Here is a 10,742-nt window from a genome sequence, read left to right on the forward strand (position 1 = left end):
GGCCACTCTGCCCATCACTCCGTCTTCGTGATGACCACCTGTGCTCCCTAGAGAGGAGAGGATTAGGGGCTGGGGTGACAGATGTCCCTGGAGCACCTGCTCCCCCTACACACACAGCAGGAGGCATAGGGACCAAAGACAGGACTCCCAGGGCCAGAGGCTAAAAATAACTTTTTTCATTTGAGTGCAGGAAAGAGAGCAGAGATGCACTTTAAGCAAGGTGGGGGGTGGGCAGGAGCCCAGGGGGTGGCCTATGCCTCCCACAGACTGAAGATGCTCCTTTCTGACATCTCTTGGGGTTCCCATGGGTGCCCAGCCATCCTTGCCCGAATGGGCCTGTCTCAGGGAAGGAGTGTGATCCCTACTTGACTGGGGGGTAAGTAGAGGTCCTCTGAAGTCTCTTGGCCAGGCACAGAACCAGGAAGTGACGTGACATCCTGAACCAGGAAGTGATTCCTGTAGCCCGGAAGTGATATAACCAGGAGTGTCTCCAGCCCTGGAGTCCACCCCCATCCAAGGCCCATCTAGCAGGTCCCCATGTGCATGGTCACATCCCAGTGCAGGGGCCAGAGGAGACTCCCTGGCAGTCACCCTGGGTCACACAGTCCCTTCTGTACAGGGAAAACACATCCCTCTGTTTTCAGTAAAAAAACGTGGACAGGGACAGATACGCACCAAAAGGCCTCCCCAGGAGCGGCCACCACTTTCCATGCCAATCCCCAGTGACCCTCGCCCTTGTACACCAAGTGCCTTTTCTTCAGGTGACCAGTGGACATGACAGACATCACTCCCATAATAGGTTATGTGATATGGTAAAGGTGAAGGGATCTGGGCAGGTGCAGTCAAGGCTCCCTGTCATTTGATGTTAATAAAGGAAATGTAACAGTTAATTTTATGTGTCCACCTGACTGAGCCACAAGAAGCCCAGGTATCTGGTTAAACTCGATTTCTGAGCATGTCTGTGAAGGTGTTTCTGGAAGAGAGAAACATTTGCATCAGGAGAATGAGTAAAGCCAATGGCCCTCCCCACTGTGGGTGGCCATCACCCAATCCCTGGGATGGCTAGACCAAAAAGGTGCAGGAAGGCTCGATTCTCTCTCTACCTGACTGAGCAGGAAAGCTGATCTTTGCCTGCCCTCAGTGCTCCGTTCTCAGGCCTTCAGACCCAACCTGGAATCCACACCATTGGCTCTCTGGTTCTTGGGCCTTGGAAATACACACTGGCTTTCCTGGCCTCCAACATGCAGATAGCAGATCATGGGACCTCCCCCATAATTGCATGAGCCAACATCATATAGCAGATCTCTTTATATATAAAGTGTAAGATACATAACATCTCTGTCTGTCTCTCGATATAGAGCTAGAATAGACACAGATATAGATCCTATGGGTTCTGTTTCCCTGAAGAATGCTAATACAGAAAGGTTGTCCTGGGTGGGCCTGATATAATCAGGCGAGGTCTTTGAAACTGGGGCTAGAGGTGAGAGATGTGAAATGATAGTTGATTCTGCCCTTGAAGCCACCTGCTTCCATGGGTTCTACAGATGAAAGGAAATGAGTTCTTCCACGTGAGCCCGGAAGAGGACCCCAACCTTGGACGAGACTGCAGCCCCAGCCTACACCTTGAACACAGCCTCATGAAGCCCTGACCAGAGGACCTGGTAAGCTGTGGTGCCTGGACTCCTGACCCATGGGAACTGTGAGAAAATCAGAGTACATGATTTTAAGCCATGGTAATTGTGGTTCTTTGTGACACAACATAGATAACTAATATACTTCTTGTGTTTGTTTGCTGGGGCTGCCCTAACGAGGTCCCACAGGCTGGGTGGCTCAACCAACAGAAACTTATTTTCTTATATTTGAGACTAGAAGTCCAAGATCAAGGTGTCGGCAGGGTTGGTTTCTTCTGAGGCCTGCCTCCACAGCTTGTCTTCTCCCTGTGTCTTCACATGGTCTTCCCTGTACCTGTCCATGTCCAAATTTCCTCTTCTTATGAGGACACCAGGCATATTGGATTGGGCATAGACATATGACTTGAGTTTAGCTTAACTACCCCTTTAAAGACCTTATTTCTAGGGGTGCCTGGGTGTCTCTGTGGGTTAAGCCTCTGCCTTCAGCTCAGGTCATGATCTCAGGGTCCTGGGATGGAGCCCTGCATTTATGTGTCCACCTGACTGAAGCACAGGGAGGACTCTCTGCTCATCGGAGAGCCTGCTTCCCCCTCTCACTCTCTGCCTGCCTCTCTGCCTACTTGTGATCTCTGTCAAATAAATAAAATCTTTATTTTTTTAAAAGATTTTATTTATTTATTTGACAGACAGGTCACAAGTAGGCAGAGAGGCAGGCAGAGAGAGAGAGGGAAGCAGGCTCCCCGCTGAGCAGAGAGCCGGATGCGGGACTCGATCCCAGGACCCTGGGATCATGACCTGAGCTGAAGGCAGAGGCTTAACACACTGAGCCACCCAGGCACCCCTGAGAGACAAGTTTTGTCTGGGCTCCTGGCCTGATCCTGACACCTTAGTACCCCCCTCCGCATATTAGAGGGGGATTTGGGAGTGGGGTCTCCGCATTCCAGGTGCAGCGAGGCCGGGAAAGGAGGTTTGGGGCAGGGCCCTGAGGTCTAGGCAGAACGTCAGCTTCAAACCCTGCGTAGCTCCTCCTCATTCTTGCCTTCATAAGCCAACTCCTACCTGGCCTACAGAACCCTGGGGCTTCTGTCCACTTCTCTTCCTCTTGCTCCCTTTGCCTGTGAAGCTCCTGGCTGCCCTCTCTTCCACTCAGGCTGCAGGACAGTTGTCACCTTCTCAGACCTTCTGCCTCCCTCCCTCTCCACCCCTTCTCCATCCAAGCTCCATCACCCCAGACTGGTCTTTTCTTGCTCGTCGTGTGTCGTCTCCCTCCCAGACTCCTCCGGGGACAGACTGTGCTTGTCCTGCTCACTGCAGGTTTTCAATCCATGTTAATTAAACAACTAAACGACCCCCTCCCCGGCTTACCCAGGACAAGGCAGGAGGAGAGGGGCCCGAAGGTGGGGGTGCGGCCGCTCCTGCCCGGCCTCGCAGCACTGCCCTGGGTGTGGGCGCCCCCTGGTGGAGCATCCCTGGGCCACAGCCGGAAGGGCGGGCGGCCCTAGCTGCGGTCCGACTCCACCTGCAGAGGGATAGAGCAGGCTAGCAGATGCTGTCCTTTGGTCCTGGTGGCGTGAGCCAGGCCAGGAAAGGTCACGCCCCAGCCATGCAGCGCCTGTCCTTGAGCCTGAGCCCGAACCTCCAGAGGGTCTCCTCCCCCACGGCCCCTTAGCCAAGGGACCCTGTGCGGTCCCCTCTGGGCCTGAAAGTCACAGGACAGGAAAACTTCCAGGCTGTCCCACATCACATGCACGCCCAGGATGCGCACACACACGTGAACACACACACACACACACACACACGTGCGACTTGCCCAGGCCAAGGGACGGGGACGCAGACTCTGAGAGACCCTGTAGAGACAGACGGTCAGAGAAGCTGAGAAGCACAGCCAAGCTGGGCGCTGCGGTCAGAGACAGTGAGGAGGAGAGGACAGGAGACACCCAAGGAGGGGGCTGGAGACCCTCAGAGGCACCCAAGGCGGACGCTCGGTGTCTGCTGCTGTCCCATCCCCAGCTGGGACCGGCCTCTGTTACCGTCGCCCCCCAACTGACCCTGCCCACAAGGGTGTTCTGTCAGGGCCTCTGCTGCCTCAAGTTCAAATCCCAGCTTGGCCACTTACTTGCAGCATGAGCTTGGAGACGTCCGGGAGGCTCTGGAGGTGGGTAAAGGTGAGGGGGACAGCTTCTGGCCTGGAGCCTCCAGAAGGAACGCGGCACTTCAGCTCAGAAGACCCATCTTGGACCTGTGACCCCCAGAACTGCAGGAGAATAAATGTAGGCGGTTTTAAGGCACCAGGTTTGTGGTAAATCGTACCCCGAGGACACTCCCACACACTTCCCCCAGCGCAAACCTGCAACACAACCCCCCAGAGCAAACACGGAGACGCTGCTTTCCTGCCACAGCCCAGACCAGGTACCCCACTCTGGCCAACGCCCTCCCAGAAACAAGAGGACCCCACTCCTGACGCCCCAGGAGCCAGCCTTTCCGCCCACCATGTCCCAGCCTATTCTCTGCTTCCCCCAAATACCAAGGGCCCCCTAGTCCCTCAGTAAAATGCCTTTAGGGAAACCACACCCGTGTTTTCTCTTCCCCTCCCATGGCAGCAGCCAGGCTGTGCCAGGAACAATCCCTCCTGTCACCCACCTAAGCAACCAGGCCAGCCAGCATGTGTGCCCTGCCCCCTCCCTTGCTCACTCCTGCTCCAGCCAAAATGCAGGGTTTGGGGCTCAACCCCCACACAGAAGCCAACCTTCTTGCTGGCTGGAGGCCTGGGGCACAGGCGAGCCCCCTCTCAGAGCCAGTTTCTCCAGGATGCCTGGCCAGAGCCCAGGAAGGCACGGGGTGGTGGTGGGGGGTTGTACAGCTGCAGGTGGGGGGGCAGATGTCCGTGGTTTGGCGCAGCTGGAGGCTCCCAACACCTTCCCAGGGAGCCGTGCCCCCTCCCTCCCAGCGTGCACCCAAGCCTCCTGCCGCCCCCTCCCCTCAATTCCCATTAAGGGTCCTCAACGCTAATCGATGCGGTTGACTCAGCCCCTGGCCTCGTCTCCTAATGAGGCCTTTGTGCCTATAATTGGCTATCTCCAGGCGCTTTTCTCTGCCCCCCACCATGCTGCCCTGTCCCATATCCCAGGTCCAACTATGTGCTAATTGGGTCTCTGGGGAGGGACGCACATAAAGCCCCCCCCTTCCCTTCCTGTATCAGCCCCCACCCACGAGTTCCTCGAAGCTCAGCATCCAAGCCTCCAGGAGGTAGGGATGGGGCTTAGGAAGGAGGACGGGTCCTAATTCCCTGGGCCGTGCCTCCTCCAACCAGAGCCCTGCCTCCCCTCCAGAGTTGGCCTGCCCCTCCCAAAGGCCCCCTCTCCTCCAGTGTGCTGTCTGCCTTCCCCCCCCCAGCCCTGCACTCCCAGCCCTGGCTGCTCCTCTCTCCTCTGAGTTGGGAGCTGCTTTCTGAGCAGCAGGAATATTGTGGAGAAGCAACTCTGTCCCCCGGCCATGCACCCCGGGGTGCCTGCAGCCCCTGCAGTCTCTGAGCCCAGCCCCCGGGAACTGTGTGCCTTCATGAGCGGGGCCACTACCCACATGCTGCGCACTCTGCACCCCCGGCGGACCCGGCCCCCCAAAAGGAGGCCCAACCACAGGAGGTTTCTGCACAACCAGATCTGCAGGTGAGGGGGGCTGGAAGAGGGGGAGGTGGGCAGAGGGGGGTGGGGAGGGACCAGACCGCTCAGAGTGGGGGAGATGGGGCCCATACAGAACAGAGAGAAGGGGACCCTGGGAGGCAATCAACACTCAAGATGCATTTATTGAGCACTAACTGTGTCCCGGGCCCACGAGATCCATCGTGCAATGCAGACAGAAGCCCCTGCCTTCACAGAGCTTGGGCTCCAGCAGGAAGGCGGCGGTCAGGGACGGTGGATAAAGTGAGTGATACGTGGATGGACCTCGAGAACATGATGCTGAGTGAAAGAAGCCCAACACGGAAGGCCATGTATCACCTGATGCCATTCATGTGAAACATCCAGAACAGGCAGGGCCAGAAAGCCCGGGAGTGGTGCTGGGGGAAGGGCTCAGGGCTGCTTTCTAGGGTGACAAAAAGTTCTGGGACAAATTAGAGGTGGTAGTCGCACATTGTGAAGGTACGAAATGCCACTGAATTGCACACTTTAAAGTGGCCCGTTTTAAGTTCTGTGAATTTTACCTCCATTTTTAAAAATTATATGGCATGCTATGAAGTGGTAAGGGCTATGGACGGCATGCTGGGGGAGGACTGGCCTTTTAGGTAAAGTGGGTAAGGCTCTATAAAGAAGGTGACAACTGAGCCAAGACCTGAGTGAAGCCAGGGAATAAGACTGTGGATGCCTGAGGGAAGAGCATTCCAGGCAAGAGACAGCCCTGTGCAAAGGCCCTGAGGCAGGAACACTACTAGAATGTCTGAGAACAAGTGTGGCTGGAGCAGAGTGCAAGGGGGAGGGAAACAGAAAGAAGGAGATCCCCATTTAGGACTCTACCATTCAGCCTCTGGGCCTTTGCACATCTGTACCCTTTGTGGAGCAATGTCCTTCCCTGTCTCTGGGAATGTAGAAGGGGACCTGAACTCCTTCAGGTCTGTGCTCACGCTTGTCCCTCTCACACTCCACCCAGCCCCATCCCACCTTGCCCTGTGCTCTCTCCTCCCGCTGTGACAGTAACCTGCTTAAGAGCACCTGCTGTGGGCCCGGTTTATGATACTAAGGGTTTGACATACAATATGTCACTTAACACTCCCAGTAAATCTGCTCAGTAGGTTGACTTTGTCCCTACATTACAAACAGGAGGCTCAGAGAGATTCGACAACTTATCCAAACTACATAGTTGAAGAATGGATTCAACCCAGGCTCTGTACCACTTTGCTGTCCTGCCTGGATCCAGCCTCTCTGGGACTTGGGATGATGATGATGATGATCACATGACAATGACGATCATCACATGACAATGACAATGATGTGATGATGGTGATGATGGTGGTGATGACGATGATGGTGGTGGTGATGGTGGTGATGGTGATGGTGATGATGGCGATGATGACGGCGGTGGTGATGGTGATGGTGGTAGTGATGGTGATAATGGTGATGGTGATGATGGTGACGATGGTGGTGGTGATGGTGATGATGGTGATAATGATGACGGTGATGACAATGGTGAAGGTGGTGATGATGGTGGTGGTAATGGTGATGGTGGTGAYGGTGATGGTGTGATGATGGTGATAATGATGGTGATGACGCTGGCGATGATGATGGTGAAGGTGGTGACGATGGTAGTGGTAATGGTGATGGTGGTGGTGATGGTGATGACGGCGGTGATGGTGGTGATGGTGGTGATGGTGACGGTGATGACAGTGACGGTGGTGATAGTGACGATGGTGATGGTGATGATGGTGATGATGGTGGTGCTTGTTCTAAGCACTTTAGTATAAACTTATCACACTCGCTCACAATGAACATTAATCCCCCATAATAACCCTAGGAGGTAGATGCTATTATAATCCTCATTTTTCAGATGAGGAAACTGAGGCACAGAGAGGTAAAGTGACTTGCCCAAGGACCTGCTTTTCTCAAAGCAGGTTTTTCTCCCCACCAGCCTAGAACCTTGCTCTGAGAGGTATTGGAATCCAATCTGAGTAAATAGGAGCCTGGTCCCACCTAACTCCTGCCTCCACACTACAAGCGCCTTCCTCCAGGATGCCCAGCCCTGGCCACGCCCAGAATGGTCCAGGCCACCACCCTACACACCCATTATTGAAGGGGAAAACACGCATCTCTTCAAAGAGGGTCAAGCGCTACGTCCCAGAGCCTTCTCACTGCTCTTCAGCCCCTCATCAACCACTCCAGGACCCTCCCCATCTCCAACCCCATCTGGGTTCCCTGCCCACCTCCAGTCCGGACCCTGGGCTAATGCCAGCCTCTCACCTCCCAGGTCCCCCAGGACCAACTTCTCCCCTGTAGCATCCCAGACATGCCCAGCCCCATGCATGGCTCTGCCACACGCTCCCTGGAGACCCAGGCCACCCACGAGTTGCCTCATGGCAGCCCGGGGAAGCTCTGCAGCATATCCCCCTGAGCACCCAGCCTCGACCTGAGAAAATCCAGGTCAGAGGCAAACTATCCTCGGCACCTTCCCACCCACGTCCTCCTCCTCCCTCCAGATCCCCTCAGGCCCTGCTCCCTCAAGGGCCCCCTCCCACCCATGCATGTGGATTTTTGACATTTTATTGTGAAGAACTTCCAACCTACAGAAAAGTCAAGACAGCGGTCTGACACAGCAGTTCTCAAAAAGTGGTCCCCAGACCCGCAGCATCAGCCCCTCAGCACGGATTGGGCGTGTGCCAGAGACACAGATCCGTGGACGCCACCCCAGGCCTGCAGAACCCAAACCCCGGGGGCCCAAGGGCCTGTGTTGCCAAAGCCCTCCAGATGTTCTGTTGTGCACTCAAGTTTGAGAACCGCTGGTCTAAAGGTCACTCACGTACCATCAATCAGACTTCACTGCCCATAACATCTTAGCCTATTCCCTTCCTCTATCTTCTTAAAATAGCTCAAGCGAATCACAAATGTCATGACTCTTCAGCCCTAAATGTCATTTATACCGAGTCTGTTCAAGTCAACTCCTCCTCCCTCTCTTCCCACCCCCCTCCTGTGCCATTTAACCTGACCTCCCATTTCTGCACATTTTCCCTGGGGACCCAGAGCAAAGCTATTCTCCCTGGCATCAAAGAGAGTTCTGGAGTGGCAGCTCACACTAATTTCTTTATGAGCCTTTTTTCTTGGGGTAAAATAGACGTAACATAAAATTCACCATTTTGAATGTCTTAGAGTGTACAGTTCATTGGCGTTTTGTATATTCATAATGTTTTGCAAGCAATTACCTCTATTGGGTTCCAGAACATTTTCATCCCCCTCAAGGAGATCCCATACCCATTGCTAGTCATTCCCATGCCCCCTCCCCCAGCACCGACAGCCACCAGTCCACTTCCTGTCTCCAGGGACTGGTCTATTCTGGACATTTCACGTCAACAGAAGCATACAATGTCAGCTACCTGTTTAAGTAAAACCTCTGCTGGAAGTTTAGCAACTACAAGAAATGCACACAGTACCAGCGTAGAGCTTGACGAATTTCCCCAAAGGGAACCCACTAGTGTAAACAACACTCAGATCCAGGAACAGGGCCCTTCGTGCTGCCAGAGGTGCTCATGGGGTCTCCTTCCCATAAGCTGCCCTCCTGTTTTCTCATGTTCTAAGGCACTGAGGGTTCAACCTCCAGCCTATGAATTTCAGGGAGATGTAACTGAGCCCATCACGGTTTGTGAGATCCATCCACACAGTTCTTGAGGGGTAGGAATGCTAAGAGGAGGCCAGTGCAGTGGCTATTGTGGTCATCCAGATGGGAAATGATGGAGACTTCACCAAGGATTGGTGGAGATGTGGAGGTGGGCAGATTCAAGAGCTCTGTAAGGAGCGGAATCCACAGGGCGTCACTGTTACACATGCCCCCCAGCCCACGGCATGCCTTGTGTGGAAGACACTTTTTAAGGCACCCTTTCCTTCAGATGTTTTTTACTTTTATATGTTGGGATGTGGCCATAATAAGTCTAAATGTCAAAAATGTGCATTGTCCTGAACCAGAGGTGCCGCCTTGTGCAGTACACAACCCCCACAGCTGTTCAGAGCTCCCCTGTGAACGGGGTTAGAAAAACTGAGCCGTCAGACTCAAGAAAGTGAAACCAGGTAGCCCAGAGTAGAAAAATGGAGAGGAGGAGAAGGGAAAAACTGGTCCTGGGATGGCAGACGGGGGCGGGGGGATGCTTCATGGCTAGTAATGCTTGTCTCCCTGCAGGCAGTTTGCCAAGATTGAAGCTGCCACCCAGGAGCTGGCCCTGTCTATCCTGTCCCAGGAGGCACCTCCACAGAGACCTCCACCCCGAAGACCACCCCCGCCGCCTCCGTCCCCCTTCCTGGGGGTGGCCTGTGCTGTGGCTCCCACCGAGGCACCCTATGCCAGCCCCAGCCTGAGCCTCGCAGCCCTGGACGCCTCCACCCTCGACCTCTTTGATGATATTGCACTCACCTCAGAGTGTCCCTCAGTGCCATCTGAGTTGTCCTGCTGCACTTGGGGCCAGCCAGACCTGAGGCAGGCTTCACATTTCTATAATCCCCCACCCCCTCCCTCAAATGCCCTGGAGGGTGTGGACGGGCCCTGGGCTTCTGAGGGGGATTGGGTGGGCAGGTGGGAGGTGCCCTGTGCCTGCCATTCTCAGGGAATCCCTGAGGGCTGGGGGACCTGCTCCCCATAATGTTCAACCACGACCCAACCCAGGCCCACCGCCCCCAGACAAATCAGAGGCCACCCTTACGATAGCTCAACAGCTGCCCCCCAGGAGCCCCCTGCCCTGTCCACTCCCCTCCTGGCAACTCCTGGGAGCATGAGCCACCCCTGGACTCCTCCCACCTCAGACCACATCTTCTGCTCACCCAGGTCCCCCAAATCTGCCTCTGCCAGGGTGTCCCCTTACACTCTCCCTCCCCCACCTTCTCCCTTCTTTCTTCCCAGCCCCATCTCTGCAGTGTCTGCTGCTCCAGCCTCCTCACCTTGGCTCATTTCTGCCTAATGTCTGGTCTTGTCTCATTTATTCCCAAATATGTACCGAGCACCCACCATGTGTCAGGCCCCATCTAGGTGCCGAGGATTCAGCAGTGAGTAAACAGACAAGATGTCAGCATCTAAGGGGGTGGGGCACGGGTACGGGTAGGGGGGAACTGACAATGAGGACATTTGTACATTTTTTTAACGCAAGATAAATTTCCGATTTCAGATTGGAATTAGTGCTGTGAAGAAAATAAAAGAGAAACTTGACTGAGTGGCTGTTTGACATCAGGTGGTCAGGGAAAGCCTTGAATGACAAGGAGGGGTTTAAGCAAAGTTCTGGGGCTCCAGGCTGAGGAAACAGCATGTGCAAAGGCCCTGAGGTGGGCTGGAGCAGTGTGAGCAGGGCACGTGGTAAGAAATGAGGTCAGAGAGGTTCACAAAGGCAAACAAGAATTGGGAATAGTTTGGATTTTATTCCAAGGCTGATGGGGA

This window comes from Lontra canadensis, unplaced genomic scaffold (genome assembly GCF_010015895.1).
Source record: "Lontra canadensis isolate GAN:19392208 unplaced genomic scaffold, GSC_riverotter_1.0 scaffold206, whole genome shotgun sequence".
In the NCBI taxonomy this organism is placed as follows: Eukaryota; Metazoa; Chordata; class Mammalia; order Carnivora; family Mustelidae; genus Lontra; species Lontra canadensis.